This window comes from Rattus norvegicus, chromosome 16, assembly GCF_021556685.1.
Source record: "Rattus norvegicus strain SHRSP/BbbUtx chromosome 16, alternate assembly SHRSP_T2T, whole genome shotgun sequence".
Classification (NCBI taxonomy): Eukaryota; Metazoa; Chordata; class Mammalia; order Rodentia; family Muridae; genus Rattus; species Rattus norvegicus.
In genome coordinates this window covers 14,820,019-14,844,562 of record NC_141549.1, presented here as the reverse complement: position 1 = coordinate 14,844,562, position 24,544 = coordinate 14,820,019, and the positions used below count along the sequence as shown (strand labels likewise).

At 37.7% G+C, this 24,544-nt stretch overlaps 1 protein-coding gene and 1 long non-coding RNA gene across 10 annotated transcripts in view; one reads left to right on the top strand and one right to left on the bottom strand.

The window, feature by feature from the left end:
• Nrg3 (neuregulin 3) overlaps nt 1-24,544 on the top strand; it is a 1,115,105-nt gene that overhangs the window by 605,401 nt on the left and 485,160 nt on the right.
• Nucleotides 4,283-10,592, bottom strand: LOC134482324 (uncharacterized). Its single transcript, XR_015639681.1, has 2 exons — nt 10,359-10,592; nt 4,283-5,099 (listed from the first exon to the last, which is right to left on the bottom strand). It is a non-coding gene; the product is annotated as an uncharacterized LOC134482324 (long non-coding RNA).

Genomic DNA, 24,544 nt, shown 5'->3' with positions numbered 1-24,544 from the left:
AGATGACTTGTGCCCGTATCCATTAGGGAATATGCTAGTCAGAAGTGGACAAGGCAATGGTTATTTAAAATCCCTTTCAGAGTTGAAATCCAACTGAGTTCAAGCATTTTGGTTTCTTCTATCTCTAGTAAGGGGATAGGTATCACTAATGTAGGAATGGGGATGTTCTACTTCTCTAACAGTCTCCTCAACAAAAACCCCTCAGGGATTATTTTCCTTACCCTTATCTGGATTTGTTTTCTCTCATCTTACTTAGCAAGTTTCTCATATGTAGCTCTGTTTGTCTCTTCTTAATTTCTGCTGAACTGTGTGTCTGAGCTGGGCCTGATCTCAGACACAGGGTGCAGTGCCAGATTCAGAAACTGTTGTTCTCACAGCCTAGCTCTCATTTGCACGTTTGTGGAAATCACTGTGAAATGGTGATACAAGCCTCTTTTGTTGCCAGGTCCTGATCTCTCCTTCGTGTCACATGTGGCCTCCAAAATATTTTTATTTTCATGTGAGAAATTTCCTGGTTTTTTATCTAGGCCTTTCTTGTCAGTTTTTCTGAGGCTTCAAAGGGGTTAACAGATAAAGTAAAATACCTTGCTAATATTTGACGTTCAGCTTTAAAAATTGAGCAATTAAATATAATATTGCAGTTCTAGAAGTCCTTGAATTGAGTGTACTAAAACCATTTATTGTCTATCTGAAGATCAAATTTAACAGGATGCCTTATATTTTAATAGAAAATTGGGATGTAATTCACAGACTTTCCAAATCCTCTCTTTATGTTGTGTAATTTCCCATTTCTTGACGGGCTTAAAGATCTGGGTACCTATCATCATAAAATTTTCAGAACATCTTAATTAATTCAAAAAGAAACCAGGTGTTCTGTAACTATTGCCCCCACCCCCAATCATCATCTCTACAAATTCCAGGACTAGAAAACACTATTTCTATATAGATTTGGCCTGCTTTAGATCCAGATCTTTCAGAAATTAAAGAATAATTATAAAAGCACATATGTTCGTGGCTTTTTTCCTTTTAGCACTTTTATTCGGAGTTTTATTTGTGCTTTATCATGCACAATAATTGCATTGTGCTATAATCTTGCATGATATTAGAATAAGATATTTTATTTACTGATTCATCACTTGAAAGACTTCATTATTTGACTATTGCAGCTAATTCAGCTATGAAGATTCTTGTTTAGGTTTTGGACTGAACATACTCTCATTTTTTATGAACATATATCAAAGCCTGGAGGTGCTAGATGACAACTTCATGCTAAGCACTTAAAGGGACTACTTGTTTATTTCTCCAAGCGACAGCACTGTTTACATTCCCATTTTCAAGTTGTGAAGCTTCTGAGTTCTCTGCATACATTTTATTCCCCCCTCTCTCTCAATGTGTGCACCTGAATCGTGTACAAGAATGACATATGCATGTGTGTGATATGAAGGCAGCTGCACTTGTAGAGGCCAGAGGAGGACACTGGATAACCTGCTTCCTACTTTGAGACACCTCACCAAACAGTGACTTACTCCAGACAGGAACTAACCAGCTACCAGCTCTGTCATAACAATTTTAAAATAATTGAAATAAAAATCTCAGGTATAATATTTGCTCACTTTAAAGGTCAAGAGTATTCTTAATTGACAAATATACTTATGTAATAAAGGAGACTATTCAGAAAGTAACTTAAGTGGAAATATTAATAATGATGACAGACACTTATTAGATAACAAATTATAGTAGTTCCTCAACTACTGTTTCTTACTCAATATTTAAGTTTAATCTCAAACCTCACAGTATCTAACTATGATATGCCTTAAACATATAGACTGGAATAATTTAGTAACTTTAGTTTATTAAATATTTGTTAAGACGTTGAGAAGTGCTTTGGAAACCTGGATAGCACACTTCATTTTATATTATTTTCTATTCCATATATATATGATTTTTACCTCGGTTTCACTATCCACCAAGTTTAAATGAATAATTGAAGTCAACTTAATAATAGTATTTGAGAGTATCTTACAACACAGACTATATTTCTTCAAAACATCTCTTCTTTTTAATATGTTCAAACCATCAGCTTCACAAAAGGAAACTATTCAAGAAACACTCTCCCATGATTCTGTCTAGAGAGCAGCATTTCTATGAGTGACCTCTAGAACAAGGTATTTGTGACTCTCCCATGTTTTACGCATTTCTACTAGTTTGATCAGTTCTCTTTACCCAGCATTTCTCAGTGTTTTCTATGGGAATTAATTTCTCCTCCTCTCTCTATTCCTTCATGATGTTCAAAGTAGTAGCATCATCAGAGAGATGATGAGAACAAGAAATCTTAGACTGAACCAATGAGTCTTGGACAGGAATGTCTACCAGGTTGTTTTCACCATGACAAATCTAAGTTCAAAGAATGGATAGTTAGCAAGAATAAGAGCTGCTTTTGAAAAACCTAAGAAGCTATAGGATCCAGTAAAGAATTGCTTACAAAATTGATGAGAAGTAGAAAGGTAGAAGAGAAAAATATGAATGACACCTTGACTGTGAGACAATTTTCTCAGCTAGGCAAACTTAAAAATTTGTTCTAAGTTCAACTCTAATTCATGATCCAAAATAGGGAATTTTGCATAAAATTCACTAGATATTAAAATAGGACCACAACTCATAATTCTCCAGAATAATGTTATAAAAATTAGCTTTAACAATGCTTTTAAACCTAAGTCTCCATGGATTGAAATTTTAAAAGGCCTGAATTTATTTTAAAACTTTAACAAATGGACAAGACTTCTGGACTCAGGCACTGAACCAATGACTCAAAACAAATGTCAAGTTCTGGAGTTGGCTTCAGATTTTGAACTTCTGCTGCTGAGTGTCCCATAAGAAACATCAGAGGAAGATAAACAAACATGTCAAACACTACCAAATGCACAGATCATATGCCTCATGATTGAGGAACCAGAAAAGCAAGCAAGCAAACAAAAACAGACAAGAAGAAATAAAGCATCAAGATACAAAATAAGATACAAACAAAATAAGATACAAACTACAAATGATCAAGAGTGACCATGGGAAGGAGTAATAGTTAAATTGAAAACATATTCCAGAAACAATGCTCCCCCACAAAAATGCTAGATTGCATTTATGTAAAATTCTAGAACGAGCATTAGTAAGTTTATTGTGCTGAATAGCAACCACAGGATGGGTATAGCGTTTACTCAGCAGCCAAGATCACTATATGCTCTTGTAGACGATGCAGGTTGAATTCCCAGCACCCATATGACAGCTCACACCTGTCTGTAACTCCAATTCTAGGGACTTCAATGTCCTCCTCTGGCCTAGTTGAGCAGTGCATGTGTGTGGTGTATAGATATGCATGTAGGTAAAACACTAACACACGCAATCCAAAAAATGAACTTAAAAAATGAAGTGCAGCTACAATGGAAAGGGAGACAATGTGCATTAGAATACAAATGGTAGTGGTGGGGAGTGAGGGGGTGGATATCTGAGAAGCAAGCGTTCCCTCGAGGAAGACCATTCCACGAGTTCTGGGATTTGGCTTATATGCTATTTACTAATCCAGGTGATAAATTAGCCACACACACACACACACACACACACACACACACACACACACACACACACACACACACCTGGTTTTCCTGTATGTTGTCTATGGGGCTGGGGGAGATAAACCTGCCAAGAAAATTGTTGTTCTGTCCCTATGTGTGTGGAAAATATAAAATCTCACTCTACCTGATATTGATAAGCTATGATTGCTGGACCTCTTTTTCCATATCCATCTTCTTCTTCCTCCTCTGTTTACATAATGACAGGTGTGATGGTATCTGTGAGTGCCATGCCTTATCACAGTGTTGGACTACCAGACATCACTGACATGGACTCAGTGATTAGTTGCTTATGGACAGATGCAGCATCTTATGTGTCATCAGAGGTTTTGCAGCTTTCTCTGTCTCTTTTTGTACATTCTACCTCAGCCACAGAACACTAATACCCCAGACATTGCAGAATAATACTTGCAAAGTAATGCAGTAGCAGATTTAAATGAAGTGGCCTGTAGCTATGGTCAAAGGAGACCTTCCTGACCACCTACTGAATGAGCTCATAGTCAATGAATGCCTATTCAAACTATGAGTCATTTCAAATTACGTTTAGCGGGGGGTGGGGGGAGTTGAAGGAGGGTGACCAAGTACACACAGATATTCTAACTTGTGGGGAAATACACACATTCTGCTGGCTACTGATGGAGAATCTGGAGTAAAAGTTTGAATGGGGTATAATACAATTATCATATATTTTCTTTTTGACTCTCTAAATTCTTAGTGCGATGTTTAAATAGAGTCCAAGAGGGGTCTTGGGTCATAGATGCTGTTCCAGTATAGGCTGCACCACTTTCAAAGTACTGACAGCATTAGTTCCAGCCTGTAGATGTTGCTAGGTCCTATTTCTCAAGGTCTTCTGGAGTGGACCTTTGATGTTAAGCTCATAGACTTATTAGGCACAGTCATAGTTAAAAGGCAGGTGCTTTCTTTGTTGCCTTGGAGATAAGTATGCTATAAAGGATTTTTCCATGATTTCCTGATTGCTTGCAGCCTTAATACCGAGAGCTGAGTCAAATATATTTTCATTTTTTCATCATTTCTCAGCTTTGAAATTGCTAGTTATTTTAGAAAAGATTGTTTTAGAAGATGTCAAGAAAATATTGTCAGTTTCAGAAGAGATATTGCCCACAGAGGCTATCTATCCTTTTTGTGGTGCACATTGTATACAAAGTTCTTTGTTTGAGTTTGTCATTTCATCTAATTATTAATGAAATGTTGTTAATAATCATGATATTGAGATAATCAAAAGTGGTTTTGACTGACTTCCATTCTTTCTTTCAGCTCCTAAGTCTTAGGTATGATCGAGAGGCGTGTTGTGTTGAGGAATCCATTTTCTTGCTTACACAAGCTTACAAGATGTCTGTCATCCCAAGTCCTCTTAATGCAACATTGCATACACTCTGTAGGTAGAATGCCATGCTTACCAGCATAACAAACTCTTCAGACACTGCTGACTTGGCACAGCCAACTTCTGTTTTCAGTTATCTGTAGGGAAAGCACATCATTAAAATATAGTAGCTCCCAGGGAAGCACTGGTATGTCAACTTTTGGCAAGCCTGGAACAGGAAGATACTAAGACACAAGGAGGAGTACAAGTTGAAGCAAAACAGAAAGGTTATTCATTGGAAGGTTGTAAAACCTGATAGATTCATGAGAGCTCAGGCTTCCAGTGGTAGAATGGATAGAGGTTAGTGTTAATCCCCTTGTTGCAGTGGTCACTTATTAATGTACGGTGTAAACCCACTATTGTTTAAGTTATTATTTGACAAAGCCCAATTGTTTTTTTAGATATACCCCATACACAATAATAAACAAATAAACAACAATGATATTTAGTTCTCCCTATTGCCGAGAAAATTAATGATACATATTTATCTTGCACAGAGTGTCTATCTATGTTTACCAACCTCCATGAAAACTCTATTTGTGTAACTGTGTACATGGAATCTAGAAGACTCAACTCTGTGGAGGAAAAGCATCTCTTTGAGAAGGCATTAACCATCAGAGAAACTGTGCTTGGAGACGACGTAGCACATCCCTTTAGGGTAGTTCTCAGCAAAAGGTGTTGCATACATGAACATCGCTCATGTTCAAGGCAGCATATTGTTAAAGTACAGGAGTGAGGAACCTCAGTAACAAGAGATTTTGAAAATTCCAAACAATGAAACAACGTTAAGTTTTGTTTGGTTTTTGTTGTTGTTGTTGTTGTTCCTGTTGTTGTTTAGAATTTTTTATTTCAAGTTTCATTTTTTTAATTTATTTATTTTTATTTATTTTAATTGTTTTTTACAATCCAGACTTCATCCCCCTCCTGGTCTGCCCTCCCCCCCCCATCTTTCTCCATCCAGTACCTCCTCCCCAACACCTGGATACAAAAGGATGTCCCACACCCCAACCCCACCATGCCTCTCCACTCCCTGGGCCTTCATTGAGGCTAGACCAGGCAGTCCTCTGCTGTCTATGTGTCCAGGCCTTCATATTATTTGAGAATGCTACCTTGATGGTGGCTTAGTGTCTGAGAGATATAAGGGTCCAGATCAGTTGTGACTGCTCGTCTTCCCATGGGGCTGCCCTCCTCCTTAGCTTCTTCTAGCTTTTCCCCAATTCAACCACGTATCCTTGGCTTCCATCCATTGCTTTTGTGCTAGTATCTGCATCTGACTAATTCAGCTGCTTGTTGGATCTCTCAGAGGGCAGCGATACTACCCTGTCTGTAAGCACACCATAGCATTAGTAACAGTACAGGAAGCTAGATCCCAATTTGGGCCTATCACTGGACCTCCTTTCTCTCATGCTCTTCTCCATTTTTGTCCCTTCAGTTCCTCCAGATAGGAAAAATTCTGAGTCAGAACTTTTGACTGTGGGATGGTAATCCCATCCTTCCACTTGATGTGATATCCTGTCCCTCCACTGGAAGTGGACTTTACAAGTTCCCTTCACCACTGTAAGGCATTTCATCCAAGGACCCTCCCTTTGAGTCCTGAGAGTGTCTCACCTCCCAGGTCTCTGGTACATTCTAGAGGGTCCCCCCCATCTCCTACCTCCAGAGGTTTCCTGCTTCCATTCTTTCTGCTGCCCCTCAGGGCTTCAGTCCTACCCCCATTCCCCAAACCCAGTACATGATCATACAACACTAGTTTTGTGTCAGACTTAACCTGTACTTTTGAAGAGATGCTGATTAAGGTAAATTTGATTTCTTTCAACTTATAGAATCAAACCAAATATTTGGGAAGTATATTCAAATATAGGCCAACATCTCACAGTAACCTCATACTACAAGAAATTTAGGTTCCCAAAGTTTAACAAGAAATGATTACCCCCTTCCCTCTCTTTGTGTGATTTAACAAAGAATCGATCTCCCATCCTCTCTTCTTGCCTTTTATCTCTGCCAGTTTGACACACAGACATGTTTTCAGGTAGTACCACATCATAAAAAGCAATATTTTTAATAAGTGATGAAAACTGGGGAGCAGACATATTTGAAACAGACTGTAGTATATAAATAATTTATAAACAAGCTCAAATAACCTTTATCAGTCTATCAACAGAGCAAGACCATTGTGGTCAGGGTTGAGAGGTGTTTTGTAAAAGTGACTTTAAGGACTAATTCCCATCATGAAGCACATTTTGTTCTGATAGTTTCTATTTTGCTATGCCCCATCCATCTTTGAGCACTTTATGAAATGTTAAGTGATTCACTTGTTTCTTGCATTAGTTGTTGTGCTGTATTCCAATATTCCCAGACCAGAAATACTAAGGTTTTAAAAAAAATGACATTGGTCTGAAGCCACGTTGATGTTCATGGGTCATGCTGCCCTACCCTCCATCTTCTCTTCCCCCGGGGGCCATACAGATATGAGGGGCATGTGCTGCCCACTAGGGCTAAGTTGATATCTATGATCCAGGCCATCTCTGGGGTCTTGCTTTGTTCCCTGGTATCACTGTAGCCGAGAAAGGTGCTCACTGTCTGAGCTATGACCAGAAACCATCTGGAGATCCACACCTGTGCTCCTGTTGACTGTGAAGAACAAGAAAGCTGCTTCTGCTGTGATGTCGATGACTTCAGATGCATGCATGGTTGAAAGGGACGGATAGGAAAGCCTTCTGTGACAACCTCTTCCCCACTTCTAACTCCCTCTACCAGGAAGTAACAACCTAAACAGGAAGCCACAAAAACGAACTCTTAGGAAATGTTTTGGGAATGCTGAAGTGTGGCTCTCCACCTCTGAAGGCCTCTGACAAAGGTGAAGGAGGGGAAGGACTCCATTCTATTTAAGGGGCAAGCCACTGAGAGTTTGCCCATGCTCTAGTAAGTATATAGATAACAAAACTTGGACTGTCCTTTAAATCTTGTTTTTATTCATACTGGGTTTTTGGGGGGGGTCATAAAGGTGGACGTTGGACACAAAAGGACCAGAGTGCATATGATCAAGATGCATGACATGAAATTGACAGAGAATCAATAAAAATGTTTTTAAAAATGACAACGGAAAAAACAGATTATAGGTCAGGATATATATCCATTATTCATATAGAATTTGCTTGGTAACCACATGTGCTCACTACACTGTTTTCAAAAGGGGGAAAGATACAAAGATTAACCTGTCCACAAGCTGAGCTTCTTGAAATAAAAGCCACATGAAGGGATGACAGAATAAGAAATAGTCTCAGCAAAGGTGAGATAGAATTCAATTAGTGAATTTAGGTGTTGCACTTACAATGCACTGGCTTAAGATAAAACAATATGGATATCAAATACATATTACCTGGATCACATCAAATCACATATGGTGATAACATTAACTTGTGATTCCCCAGTCTTAATTTAAAATATTTTAAGGAGTTCTAAAAATACAACTTGAATGTTAAAATTACTTGGTAAAAAGAACAAAGATGCTATTGTAAATTGAAGAAAAAATATTTACCTATAAATATAATTGGTCTAAACCCTCTGCAAGATTCAGTATGAAAATGAAAATACTGTTCAGAATAGATTAAAGTTGACATTACCATTGTCACCAAAAGTGTTTTCTCAGTTAAAGCCAAGGTCTGTAAAGGAATGCCAAAGTATCAAGAATTTGTAAATGGCTACCTATAAAATGCAAATCTACACATATAATCATGTAATTTAAAAAGAACACTTTAAAAGTATATTCATATATTACTGAAGAGCATGATATGAGATTTGAACAAAGGCATTGATAAATGTATATAAACATGAAATGCAACTAGTTTTAATTCATATTTGAATTCTTTTAGATACTTAAATGTTAATTATTATGCTTTATAGATTATTATAATATATTATGTTACTTTTGTACTCTTGAAAGATTTTTATTCTTAAAATAATTTTGAGTCTGCATTTTCATCTCTATCAATAGTATAAACTATCCTATTATTCACTATTACAAAACCATGTAATTTCATTATTTGCTGCATGCTGTTTTAGTCTCTAAAATAAATGAATTTATACCTTAATCATGTTGTCAGTCATTTGCTGTTATACTAAAACAGTGTTCTGTGGGCAGTCATACACACACAGACACACACACACACACACAGACACACACACACACACACACACACACACACACATAAATGGGAAACATCTATAGCTCTCAGAAAAGATAATACCATTTTAAATTTATTAATTTATATGAATTATCAATTTTAAGTTTATATAATTTACATTTTACTCCCACTTTTAATCTTATTCAAGGAAAGGTTTATAATATTAATATCAAATTTTTTATTTTATTGTGATGTGAAAATTTACTGTATGACCAACCCTCTCTTAATAAAAGCATAGGAAATAAATAAATAAATAAATAAATAAATAAATAAATAAATAAGTCAACAAACCAACAATATTAAACCAGCCCCACTGGTTTTGCTGTAATTTTCTTTTTTCCTAACACCTTGCTTCTAAGTATATTGCATGCAATGGAGCATGCTGTCAGTAACTATAGAAATAAATTTTCAACATAATTTTATATTTTGAGAAGTATGGGGTTAGGGTTCCAGGATATGCAATTAATTATTTACCTATCAGAGTGAAAACCAAAAGAGCAATAAGAAAACAACTGTTCATGTTAGCAAAGAACTGGTTCAAGACAAAATTGTCTCCATCTGGCCACCCCAGTGCAGGTAGAGAGAACTCTTTAGAAAGCTTGTTGGTAAGAGAGGCTAGATCCCATAGAAAGAACAAGAAAGCATTCTCAATTCTCATGAGAAAATATCTATATTTCAAAAACATAAATTGGGTGGACTATAGTGCAAAATTAATATATTGCTTTCTTCGCCTTATTTGAACATTTTCTTTAAACAGTGTGTCCTTCTACAACCATGAGCTCAAATATAATTTGCAAGCAATTCAAAGTGTAAATTTTTGAAAGTTATCTATTTGTAAAATATTATTCAAAAGAGTTTTTATAGCCCTAGGGTATTAGCATGTAAAATTTGAATCTTGGATTCATTAGAAAAGTACCTTCTGTGAATGCTTCTTTGTGAATGTTGATCCTAGGCTCACCCTGTTTTATCTACTCAATATGGTTTGCCCAGAGTATCCCATGAGCTTGTTTTGAAAAGCAGTCAATCACAACCAAACAATTGATTAACCTTCTGTGTTCTTCGAAAAGCAGACATATCACATCAGAAAGAATTTGTAATATCATTTTCATGAAATCTTGATCTACCCAGGATTTGATGGATTTAAGAAGGAAAACAGAGTAACTTGTTGCCTACCTCAGGGTAGAAAAAAGACTGTGGGGAAAGTACCAGAGATATGAAAAATTGAACTCAGTATCTGGGAGATGGGAGCAGGGCCGTGATGAAATTGTCTTCTATAAGCAAGGCTGGCCCAGATGTGCTTTCCTTTTGATGAACAATAAATACATTTGTTCTGAAACTTCTCCACACACCAACAGCAACTTTTCCTTTTCCTTTATACCTTAAGAAAACACATTCAGGTTGCTAATCAACAGATGTATGTAGCTTCTCAGAATGGTAAGGTGAGTTCTTTATTCTTTGCACTTAAGCTTTTTTCCAGGTTGTTAGAATGAGAAGATAAACTTGTTGGCCTGGTTTATGCTCTTATTTAGAGACAGCGAACATTGCATTAATTCCCTGCCTTGAAAAGCTGTACTGAAATTACTTAACCACATTATGGTAGCAGAGGGATTGAAATCTAAAGGCTCTGAGAGTCTACAGGTCATAGAACACTCAATAGATATTTGGTCTTGTTAGCTGATGGATCAGAAGATGTTCCAGTCACAGAACATTATTTGGGCTTGGAGATACTTGTCATGAAGTAATGTGAAATAATGTTTTTAAATTTTATTGTAATAAATGATTAGCTGTATTCCCTAATTGGTTGTGAGTTACCCAAGACATTGAAGATAATCTAACAACAACAACAACAACTGCCACCACCACCACCACCACCACCACAACAACAACAACAACAACAACAACAAAACTAGTTGTCATATAGAAGCAGGTACTTTAAATTTGAAGTTAGTAAACTTAGCGTGCGCGCGCGCGCGCACACACACACACACACACACACACCACACCACACACAAAAAGATTTGAAACTGTTTAGCAACGTTAACAAGGAAATCTATAAACTTCTGGTCCCTTGACTACAAAATGCATAGAATCCTCATCTCATGGGTTATGTAAAAATTAATTAAGGGGCACACAGTATCTGGAGCAGTCCATAGACCACATTTGTAATTAAAATTAAGGTCTCATTATTCTTTTGGAAATAGTTGCCAGTATAGTTAGAAATAAAAATGCAACTTCAGGAAAGGATCTGACACAATTTCCCTTCAGAATGAGCTTCCATAGAAGACAGTCCCAAAGGAAAAGACTAAGTCTCCACGTCCAGAAAAGAACTTCATTAGAAGAGAGAGACTCACCAAGTAGAGGTGCTTTAGGACAGATAGGCACCATGTTCAGCATGACAGCATGTGAAAGAAGACCCTTCCAATCTCATCAACAAAAGATGCTGGGAGCCAAGCCTGCTTACACACTCTCTGTCTCAGGAATTTTTCTTAGGAATGCTCCACTCATTATATGGCCTCTATCTCCAGAAAAATTAAGCCACTTACAGCTTCCACCTGTGGGACACCTAGCCAGTTGTCCGTTCTTATCACTTTTATAGACTCTGTCTCCAGCCCTCTGTTCTTAATCAGTTTATACCTGCAATTTACGGTTTAGGGCTATAGGAAGGGTGGTGACAGTAGTGAAATTGGTCTTCGGACCTGCATGACCTTCCTGCTTGCTTGTCTTTATTAGCCACTGCATGGAAATAAAATTTGAGAGCTTGATCAGACCATAGACTGGCTCTCATTCTTTCTGCCTCCTGCTCCTTATTCTTTCACCCCCTCCCAGGTCTCTGCTGAACCCCCACAAATCAAGGCAAAAAGAGGTTTCTAATTCATAGCTTTTCATGGGGAGGATGATAGGGAGTTGTCCTCCATGTGACTCAGTCTAGTCTTGCATATATACGAGGATGCAAGCAGGACATAGGATCACGGACTTATTTTGAGGATGAAAAGGGGGAAAGTCTGGGCTTCTATTCCATCTAAGACCTGCATGTTCTAGGAACAGACTGTAGAAAGCCTGTGGTCTAAATTTCTCCCTGGTTGTAGTTTCTTGTGTTAGAGTGACTTTGTCTTAACAAAAAAAAAAAAAAAAAAAAAAAAAAAAGATTTGTGTCTACATGTAGTGTTTTAGATTTTCAGAAAACTAAACTCTCACAGATGCTAATGGACTCTGACTGCACATATGGTATCTTGCCATCTGAATTTTCTTCCTGGTTTGATAAGTCATGGGGTATAAATGAATGGGAAAATGTTTCCTCACTCAAACTCTCATAACCCAGTTATAAATGGATACTACACCAACTGAACCTTGGACATAAGAGGCCACATTGCAACTGTTTCTACCTTGGGTGGGGATGCCTCCTAGTTGACAACTTCTTAATATGGCAATGTAACCCGTATTCAGAAAGTTCTTAAGGCAGTGAAACATGATTTGGACTTAGAAAATGTGTTTGGTAATAATGAAAGACTCTCAGAGAGAATCTTCCTTCGGGAAGGAGATCCCCAAGCCCAATCACCAGGCCGAGACCACCGGATGCAATCAGCAAGAGGGTTTATTGTCCGGATACACAGGTACCTGCAGGCATCTCAGTCAGCTCGGAAGGACTGGCGCGCCCAGCAAGACCAGGGACAGGTTTTTATAGGCTTCTGGGGAGCAGAAGCAGGCATACAGAAGCAGATGCATGGTTACAGGGACTTGATTGGTGGATTCAAATGAGGCGCGGATGCATGGTTACACAGCAAAAAAGTACGTGCAGGATGGGGCGTCCGGAATGTCAGGGACTAGGGGCTTATCCCTTCCTGCCAGATGGCCTATAAGTCAGCACTGATAACTTGGGCTGGTTCCTGCATTCCTTTTTCCTTATCTTTATGGTCTGTTAGTCTTAACAGCGGGGCAGGCCCCACAGGGCCTGGGCGTGCCTGGGCTCGCCCGGGCCTGTTTTAGCTCTGAGTCTGTGAATCTTAAGACTTACTTTTTACTTTTATAGTTGTGGACCTTAAGCTCGTATAATTTTCCTTTTAACGGGGGGGGGGGAGTCTTTCAATAATGTAAAAGAAAGTAAATACTATAACAACTTTATTTGCATGCTGGAAAATATTCAGTTTGTTGAAACAATCACTGAGCCATTTTACCCAGTGAATAAATAAGTCAACCTTGGTACAAATCACACATTGTTTTGTTGTAGTTGTTGCTGCTGCTTTTGTTTATTTAGTATGTAAATGCAAAGAGTGTTTTATTCTGGAGAAGTCCAGCACGCCAGGGTCTCCCTTTACCAAGATAAAGAGACTGACAAGTGACCTTGCGGGTCTGATTTAAAGCACATTAGGGAACTTCAAGGTAGGTGACCTCTATCTTAATCTATTGGGTCCACCTCTACAGACATTCCATTACCTGGGAGTGTCATCTGGAAACTTGCTCCGGATGTCTGAGAACTGTTACTGAGAAAGTAGCTGAGTAAGTCTGGAAATTGCTGTGACACATTGTCCTTGCTTTAGGCCAGGTGGCTCGGACATTCAATTACCTGGGCATGAGGGCTGGAGCCTGGGGTGTTTTGTATTAGTAATGGACTTGCCTGGGCTTTCCTGGACTTGCCCAGCTTTTAGGCCTAGTCTCTTTAACTGCAAGCAAGCAGGTTCAGCAGTGCTGAAGTCACAGATTCAGCAGATCCAAAGGGTATGGTGTGACCTATCATTCTTGTGACAATTCACCTGGAACTTTCCTTTGCTGCAACTTCAACTGCTAGATCATCTCTCTTCTAGCAGGCTTAACATGGGAATGGTATATCCATGTCCTGATCCTGTCTACCTTAACAGCCATAGGTGTGGGCATGATCACTTCTCCAGCTAGGTTCCAGAGTTATCATTATGTCTCTTTGGTTTTTCCTTTTTGGATTTTTTAAAATTTACATTTCAGAAGTTTTCCCTTTCCCAGTTTCAGCTCCAGAAACCCACTATCCCATCACACCTACTACTGCTTCTATAAGGGTGCTCCCCCACTCCCTACCCATGCCTTCCCATATCCTCGCCCTGACATTTCTCTATACTGGGACATCTAGCCTCGACAGGATCAAGGGCCTCTGTTTCTATTGATGCCTGACAAGGCAATCCTCTGCTAAGTATGTGAATGGAGCCATAGGTCCATCCCTGTATACTACTGGGATGGTAGTTTAGTCACTGGGAACTCTGCAGGGTCTGGTTGGTTGATATTGTTGTTCTTATGGGATTACAAACCAGTTTCTTCATCCTTTCTGTAACTCCTTCATTGGGGACCCCATTCTCTGTCCAGTGGTTAGCTACCAGCATCCTCCTCTGTATTTGTCAGACTTTAGAAGAGCCTTCTGTAAGCATGTGCCTCTTGGAATCCCTAATAGTGACCGGGTTTGGTGACCGCATGTGGGATGGATCCTGATGTGTGACAATCTCTGGGTGGCTTTTTCTTCACTCTCTACTCCACAATCTGTTGCTGTATTTCCTCCTGTGAGTATTTTGTTTCCCCTTCTAAGAAATCCGGAAGCATCCACACTTTGGTTTTTCTTCTTCAACTTCATGTGATCTGTAAATTGTATCTTGGGTTTTATGATCTTTTACGCTAATATTCACTTATCAGTGAGTGCATACCATGTGCGTTCTTTTGTGACAGGGTTACCTCACTCAGGATGATATTTTCTAGTTCCATCTATTTGCCTAAGAATTTCATGAAGTCATTGTTTTTAATAGCTGAATGAGTACTCCATTGTGTAAATGTACCACATTTTCTGTATCTGTAAGAGTCCATCAGAAGACCCCCACTCAATAAGGCCACAGAGACCGGAATTGCTGCAATCTGCAAGAGGTTTATTGTTCCAATGTACATTGGGGTTCCCCAGCATGAGCCAAGAGGAGACCCTGAACTCACAAAGCACACACTTTTTATAAACATTTTGGTGGGGAATTCAGCAGTCGCCTAGTTGGACGAGTGCAGTGGTTACCCTGAGCAACTTTTAAAATTATTGGTCAACTGAAATGGGAAGGTTGTCATTTGGCCCTATCCTGCCCATCTTGTGGAATTTGTGGTATTTCCTGGTATTGTCTTTTTTCCAAGTCACATTTCTCTCTGTCCTCACCCTAGGCAGGGTGGTTCCTTGTTTAGGCCATTTCCTTATCTGTCCTTACCCCAGGCAGGGTGGTGACCTGCTAATTCTGACAGGGTTCTCACACATCCATTCCTCTGTTGAGTGACATCTGGGTTCTTTCTAGCTTCTGGTTATTACAAATAAGGATGTTATGAACATAATAGAGCATGTGTCCTTGTTCTATGTTGGAACATCTTTTGGGTATATGACCAGGAGTAGTATAGCTGGATCCTCAGGTAGTACCATTCCAATTTTCTGAGGAACCACCAGACTGATTTCTAGAGTGGTTGTACCATCTTGCAATTCCACCAACAATGGAGGAATATTCCTCTCTCTTCACATCCTTGCCAGCATCTTCTCTCACCTGAGATTTTGATCTTAGCCATGTTGTCTGGTGTGAGAAGGAATCTCAGGGTTGTTTGTTTTGATTTGCAATTCCCTGATGACTAAGAATGTTGAATATTTCTTTAGGTGCTTCATGGCCATTAGATATTCCTCACTTGAGAATTCTTTGTTTATCTCTATACCCCATTTTTAATAGGGTTATTTGATTCCCTGGAGGATAACTTCTTGAGTTCATTGCATATATTAGATATTAGCCCTCTATTAGATGTAGGATTGCTAAAGATCTTTTCCTAATCTGTTGATTACTCTTTTGTCCTAATGACAGTGTCCTTTACTTTAAAGAAGCTGTGCGATTTTATGAGTTCCCATTTGCAGATTCTTCGTCTTAGAAGCTGTTGGAGTTCTGTTCAGGAAATTTTCCCCTGTGCCTATGTGTTCGAGACTCTTCCCCACTTTCTCTTTTATTAGTTTCAGTGTATTTGGCTTTATGTGGAGGTCCTTGATCCACTTGGACTTGACCTTTTACAAGGAGATAAGAATGAATCAATTTTCAATCTTCTACATGGTAACTGTCAGTTGAACCAGCACCGTTTGTTGAAAATGCTGGTTTTTTTCCACTGGATGGTTTTGGCTCTGTTTTCAAAGATCAAGTGACCGTAGGTGTGTGTGTTCATTTCTGGGTCTTCAATTCTATTTCACTGATATCACTGCCTGTCTCTGTACTAATACCATGCAGTTTTTACCACTATTGCTCTGTAATACTGTTGGAAGTTAGGGATGGTGATTCCTTGAGCAGTTCTTTTATTGTTGAGAATAGTTTATGCTATCCTGGGTTTTTTTTTTATTCCAAATGAATTTGTAAATTGCTCTTTCTCTGTGAAGAATTGAGTTGGAATTTTCGTTGGATTGCATTAAATCTATAGATTGCTTTCAGCAAGATGGTCATTTTAACTATATTAATCTTGCCAAACCATGAGTATGGGAGATCTTCCATCTTCTGAGATCTTCAATTTCTTTCTTCAGTGACTTGAAGTTATTGGTTATGTATCTTAATCTAGACTTTGTCACCTGGTTCAAAGCAATTGGGCTTAGGGGGAGGAGCACACTCACAAACATGGCAGATTGCAGAGTTGCTTCTAGACCTTACAGAGGGCTTCCAAATTTTAAAAAACTTATGTTGATCATATTTAGCTAAGATATCAGACTGGAGGTCTCCCATATAGGATCTTAAAAGGGGGGGAACCTAAAGTATATAAGGCATACAGTAGTAGAGACACCTAATCACCACCAGTCTCAGGGGTTAATTTTGGTCAAGACCTTTTTCAGGGTCACAGAAAACTGAAGAATTGTTTTGAGGGGCAAGATATAAAATATTTGACTTAGGACACTTGATTGATTAGGTAATCTCAGACTGTGCTACCTGTCTGGTTATGAATTCCTCAAGTCCAATCAGGGAGCTATTCCAGGAGCCAGAATCAGGGGTAAATGGCCAAGGGTTAATTGGGAAATTGATTATACAGAAATAATACCAAGAATATAGGGATATAAATATTTAGTAAGTTTTATAGATACCTTTCAGGATGGGCAGAAGCCTACCCTATAAAGAAGCAGGCTGTCAATGTAGTGACAAAGAAGCTTCTGGAAGACATCATACCGCAGGTATGGTTTGCCTACCCTGCTTGGGTCTGACAATGAACCAGCACTCATCTCTCAGGTAATTCAATTTCTTGAACAAGTTCTAGGGACAAATTGGAAATTCCATTATGTATACGCATTCAAAATAAGCATCATAAAAAGTGGAACAAATGAAATCTACAAACATCACTTTAGTGACTCTTTTACTAAAGACATTAGAATGGAGGGCAGGTGTGAGACACAGTAGACACACCTAGACTGAGAAATAAGTCTGGAATGTGGAGAAGACTCAGTTTCCAAGATATCAGTGTGATTAAAGTAAAGGAAGACCAAAATACCTTTCTAGAGAAAGGAAAACAACTTAACATGGCAACTAAATATAATGCATAATCTTGATTTACATGCTTTCTTCTAAGGTTAATTAGTGACAAAAATTGGATTAGGGTCTAAAGAGTTAATAAAAAATATTAATCATTGTCCTCATCCCTGTGACAAAGTACCTGGCAAAAGAAAGTAAAGGTGGGAATCTTTGTTTTACTTTGTGTTTGTTTTTGTTTTTTGATGGTTGGTTTGCTTTTTGTTTGTTTTGGCTTCTTTTGTACTCACTATACAAGTATTTCTTCCTGTAAGTCACATCGCTGAGAATTTACATTTGAAGCACCTTGTTACCTTGCATCTTCAGTCAGGAAACAGAAAGAACTTGCTGCTCAGCTTTCTTACTCCTTTCATTCAGTTCAGGACTCAAACCCATGGAATCGCATCAATCATGTTCACAGTGCATCTTTGCTCTCCAGGTAAACCTTTATTGAAACAACTTCATAGACACAACCAATGACGTTTTTCCAGTGGATGGTCAATCTCATCAAACTGAATGGAGATTGAAAAACAGTAGGTATAATGTCTTTATTTATAAAAAAAAAGGGTGTAATATATCAATCGCTGTATACTTATTTTGATACTATTCTATCTCAATAATGCATTAAAACTTTTATAAGATGACAGTGCCTCATGCCTGCATATAATTCTCAAATGTTCCTGAAAACATAGTTATTAGTACTTTTTCAAAGTGAATATTGCTTTAGAGTTACTTCAAATGTAAAAGAAATAAGAGGCGCTGACCTAGCTCCTTACTTTGGACCTCCCAATCCATGTGCCCATCAAGCTGTCTCCAGGAAGAAGCTGAGTCTACAACCTTTGAACAAAAAGGAAGACATCCCCAGCTCTGTGTATCAAAGCTCTGTTAGGTCCTCCTGCAGTGTATTGCTCTTTCTGAAAAATTCTGGGCACTCCATCTGTCTCAGTGGGGATAAATATCAGTCAACCTGTAAGATTTTCTGATCCACTTTGCAGTGCTAAGATTATGAGAGTCAAACAAAGGCGTTTGAAAAATTGCCCAAAGAGTTCATAAATTTCACAAGAAAGAAATCTATGTTACTTCCCTATTCTGTCCTTTATACCTTGTGGCATTTTAAAAATTATAAAACCCAGTTTCCTTATCATAAAAATGAGTACAAATAACTGAATCAAAATAGTCATTAAGTTGGTCAAAGAATACTAGAGGCAGGGAGTTAGAAATATTTTGCAGATCTGGAATCTTGCTTGGGGGCAAAACACTAGTTTAGCATGTACGAGTCCCTGAGCTAAATCTGTGGTACCAGAAGGGTGGATTTTCTGTACCTCTCAACCTATTATATGGCATATATGATCTTATATTCTACTAACATATGGGTTGTCTTTATGATTAGAATATGAATTAGAACCGTATACTAAATCCTTCCTCATGGATGGTTTAACCCCTAACCTGGTACTTTGTTTCCTTATTGAAATATGAGGCTGTGGCCTTACTCTCCTTTGATTGGAGATTGCTTACAGTCTTTCTTGACCCCTGGTCTGTGCTCATGGCCTTGCAGTCATGTAGTAAGTTTATACTGAGACGGTGCTCTCAACCACATCACTTGCTCTGATCAAGGGATGTTCCCAAGAACAGCCCCAACAGAAGCCTGAAATTATTCTGTCTTTTCACTACAAAAGATTGGCCCGGTCATCCCCGTCTTAGGAGGAAGAGATGAGAGGACTGAGAAAAACAAAACACAACAAAACAAACAAACAATAACCAAAAACAACTTTCCTGCCATGGATGTTCTGATGCCTGACCCAGAGTTTACCCTCAAGCATAGCGTTGACCACTAGGCATGGAAGTGAACCCTGTTTAATTTCATGAACAATTATTGTTCAAAGTCTTTGTATAAGACATTGAGTTTTACTAAAGTACACACTTACAGTGTGAAGTGGTGGGAACACTTCCCCTTTTTAAAATAACACTGGAGTTCACAAGATACCATTTCCATTTGCCCCTTCCAGGTCCAATGTTCATTTAGATTCCCCTGTTCACAGAGCAGCCCCACACTAGTTTATCAGAAAGAATAGACTCGGGAAATAAAGTAAAAACTACTCAAAAAATTGACTGACTTCACTTAAACTCTCCACACATCTCCTAAATTGAGTATGGAAATACAGATTTAAACACAGGCCCCAGGCTGCTGTTTGTGTCTGAAAACATTTCAGCCATCTCAGAAGTCTTCTCTGGACAATGAAAGATGACTTTCATTTGGGCTGAATTTAAGGAAAGATTCAAGTAGATCATGGCACTTGTACAGGATGATTAAATATAATGTTGTTTTTGCCTTTAATAGTATGCATTTTAGCATTTCTTAATCAACTGAAATTACAATAAATTGTAATTTTTTTGAAATCTCCCTTCTAAATTTGTAAGATATGCTGACCAAAATAACTCTTCATTCATTTCCGTGGATGCTTTGGGTAGTCCTAACTTTCTGGCAGCAAAATGGATGTGTTTTCTTGAGCATAACATGTAACATTAACTTTTAAACCATCTCCTCAGTAATGGATTTTGAATGGCTGTGTTGCAAGGGGAATCAGCAATGCTGTAGTACTTCTTTAGAAAGCAAAGAAACCTTGTTTTAAGAGAGCAGAAGTTGGAGCCAGTAGGAAAGCCAGGTTCTAGTTTCTGGCAACAGCATTTTGAAGAGAGGATGAGGCACGATTGAACTAGATTTCACAGTCAACTACTCCTGATTGACAATCATGACATTAACGAATAAAAATCTTGCATTGTATATAATACAATTCTCTCTCTCTCTCTCTTTCTCTCTCTCTCTCTCTCTCTCTCTGTGTGTGTGTGTGTGTGTGTGTGTGTGTGTGTGTGTGTGTGTGTCTGTGTGTATGTAGCCAGAGGTCCATATTGAATACCTTTTGCTGTATTTCCCCTTCTTATGCTTTTGAAACATTGTCTCTCATTGAATCTAGAGCGTTCATATTAGAGCTTTTATATTAGCCATATTGACTGGTCAGTGAGTCCCAAGGATTCTTCTGCCTCTATATACCACACATGGATTACAGATACACATTGTCACATCTAAGCGACTTTTCAATCTGTCAAGATAATTTATTTAAAAGAATTGTCATCCTATAGTAATTATGAATTAAAGTAAAACCAACAAACCAGACTATCTAAGGTCAACGTCTTTGCTTGGTAGTCATCCACAAACTGTAGAGCTCTTCCATGATATTTTACTTGCTTGACTAGGACTTGCACTTTATATATTAAAGAAAACCTGTGTGACACATATTGAGAGGAAAAATATGGAGAGAATAGTATTTATATTCTTATCTGGTATAAACCCGGATTCCTAATTATCCTTGTCTGAAGTTATGAAGATACGTTTGGAAGTGAATCTTTACCACATGAAAGCATTTACTGGTCCACTAAGTATTGTATAATTAGCTTCCATGCAATCATCCATTTCCATTTAACTTTACCACTCATCCATCATGTCTCTGTGAATCATCTCTAATTGATTTCCAAATGTCACATCTGGCAATACACTATAAATGCAAAGCTAATCAATCACATAGCAGAACTCTAAATCTCTTCTCGTTGTGTGCAGTAGTTCATGCATCCTTGATAGCAATGTTGAAAAATTACTTATACAGGGATGTTGTCAATAATGAATCTGAAAACAGGAGAACAGGAGAATGAAATAAAGACAAACGAGAGGAATAGGATAGAGAAGGAAACAATGTGATAACCGATGAAACACTAAGACTGGCAAAAATTGAGCAAAATTCTGGAATATTATAATACAAAATGATTTTGTTTCTTTTCTAAACTGGCATATTTATAATGAAACTGACAAAGGAGTACTAAATTATGTATATATATATATGTATATATATATATATATATATATATATATATGGTATGAAATGAATACAGAGAATATGCAAACACTTCAGCATGTGTTACACATTGTGTTTTGAGTATCTAAAGTCATTTTCCTAATCCTTATCAAGCATGAAAGAAAAGACTGTATTTTCATATTGAGTTGTATTTTTCTAGCTTTTTTTTCTTTGAAATTGTCCTCTTTGATTTCATTTAATTTATGACCCAATCTACTTTGCCATCAGATAGATGTGGATATAAATACATACAATATATCCATGTATAGTGGTATGTATCTATAGATTTATATCTGCATGTTTCCAAATAAAACATTAGATTTTTCTGGAGATTTACTACCCAAGTTGAGTATAGCCCATCCTTCCTCAGCCCCACCATGGTGATTTGAGTTCAGTATAGTGAGAACAGAGAGATACAGAGCCATGTTTGCTGTCTAGAGGCACTTGGAGTTTCTAGATTATATATAATATAGTAATCATATATCACATAGTTTATATTTATGATTATTTCATATTATTTTATAAAATAAATATAATTATATTAAAATTTTGTATTTATGTTGTTTTTATATGACATAAATATATATTAAAATAAGTATAAATGTATTTCATATAAAATAAATATGTAGAAATAGAGAAAGAATAGCTGAATCTCAGAGAATTGATGGAGTTGTTCTCTGAATAAATATTTAATGATAAAGAGCCAATGGTTAAATTGTTTTACTAAGTGGAATTACCTATATAAGGCAATTTGGCTGTGAAATGAGCAAAAACAATGAGATAAGAGGGTAATTATTAACAATGAGACAGAAAAAGTGATCCATCCAATAGTTTTCTCATTGAGGGAAGCCATACATTTTAGAATATGAAATATATAGTGTCTATATATGTATAATCACTCTTCTGTATATTTATTTATTTATACATATTTTTCTACATCTATATCTAGTAAAATCTTCTGAGTACCAAGTTCTTACTTTCCTTTAATGGGTACAAAAATTGTATCAACATTGAGATATAAAGAAATAAAGTTGAAAGATTTATAGGTTTTATTATTATTATTGTTGACTATTGCAGTCAATGTTAGGGTCCCATAAGGTCTAGGTTAAACATTCTTTCTGTTAGTTCTGAGGTAAGCAGCATAAAACATGGCTTGCCCTCTCACACTGTTCTGAGTAGTTTTGCCATTGCTTGATTAAAACAAGAGCAGCAACACAAATAATACTCAAATGACACACATATACATGGCCAGCCCGGAAAACTATAGCCTTTTCACAGCAGGAGACAAAGCCAAAAGCAGGTATTCAGGAGAAACTTTGGTCAGGTAGACTTCAAACCTGCTCTAGAATCGAGCCATAACCATGTTTAGTAAAATCAGAGATAGAGCAAAGGGGACAACAGAGATGTATTCTGTATCCATACGGATAGGTAGGAGGAAATAAGATGTATTTTTGAGGCCAGAATCCAGGCAGAGGCAGATGCCAGGTGTCAGGGTACACAGCAACCAACCATGATGGGACAGAGTTATCAAGAGTCAAGCAAAGCCCTATTATTATGGTTCCTGGCAACCGCAGTGGATCAAACTCTGACTCTGAGCCCAATCATCCTCGTCTTAAACCTTCATTATGTCATTTATTATGGTCCTCTATGAATCAGACCAATTCACTTGCTTTACTTACTTGGATTTCAGATAAAAAATGCATGCAAAGCACACGTATAGAAATATATGTCTGAATTACAATGTAGGCCTTAATCTACATTAAATCCTTCTTGCCCTTACTTCAGAGCAAAAAATAGAGTTGATTTTGACACATGGAAGGGGAAATACCACATGATTTCAAGTGATTTGAAGCTTAAACTAGAGAGGTGAGAAATCTGGAGGCTGGAAAGCCAGTCCCAACAGATAGTCTGCACTAGTAGATTGATTTTCTTCAGAGAAAGATTTTTAATTGAATTCCCTTTGCACCTGTTCCTCCACCCGGGCTCCTGTTGTATGGATCTCTAAAATAGCTATTATCACCATTTGTTTCAAAGCCAATACAGAATAATAGAGCATATATCTGGAGAAATTATACAACTAATTCCCTAATTTTTAAGAATTATTCAGAATCCAGAAGGGGATTCCATATGCTTCCTGTTTTCTGATCAATGCCGGACAATTAGGTTTCTGGGTCAAGCATACACTTATAGATATCAGTGGGGTTGAGAATGGTCAGGCAGGTGACATTTGGGTGCCAGCAACGGGAAAACATTTTCTAATGTATACCTACAATTGATATAGTGCGTGCATATGAAATTACATTTCCTTCATCCTTCCCTAGATACTTCAGTGCATGGGTTGGAAGAAACTGTCCATGATGATGGGTATGGTATACCACAAGATGACATAGGACACTGTTGCTAGCAGGGACAGAGCATGGCTTGCCATAGCTAAGGGGATTTCTAAAGAGCTGAACCAGAATGTATACAATCTGTACTTGATCAACCAGTAGATAGGGAGGTTCTGAGGTAAGCACTTCTTGATGTGTGGAATTCTCATTTTGCTACACATACACAGTTATGCAAATATTTTATGTGCCTTGAAAAGCCTGGGGAACAAAAAGAAATGGTTAATCGGCATTGATAAATAGGCAATATTTCCTTTATAACTTACTTTGCACACCTTATGAAAACAAAGTTTCAAAATGGCTGAGGTATTCTATGAGAAGGGTGTGGTTCCTCTAACTGAGACCTGGGTATTTTCTACTTTCTCCTTAGACTTGTTTCTCTCCCTTAGCTTTAGCTAAGTAAATAAGATATGTACCTGTCTGCACCAAACTGTCTTATCTGTGGTGCTAGATATTCCTATTGAATGTCCTATTCATTATCTAGATTATGCACATTGTAAACATGGAAATGTGTTGCCACAAAGCTAAGCACATCCAGTAATAGTTCCACTCATGTTCTGTCTATAGATATGCTGTCTACA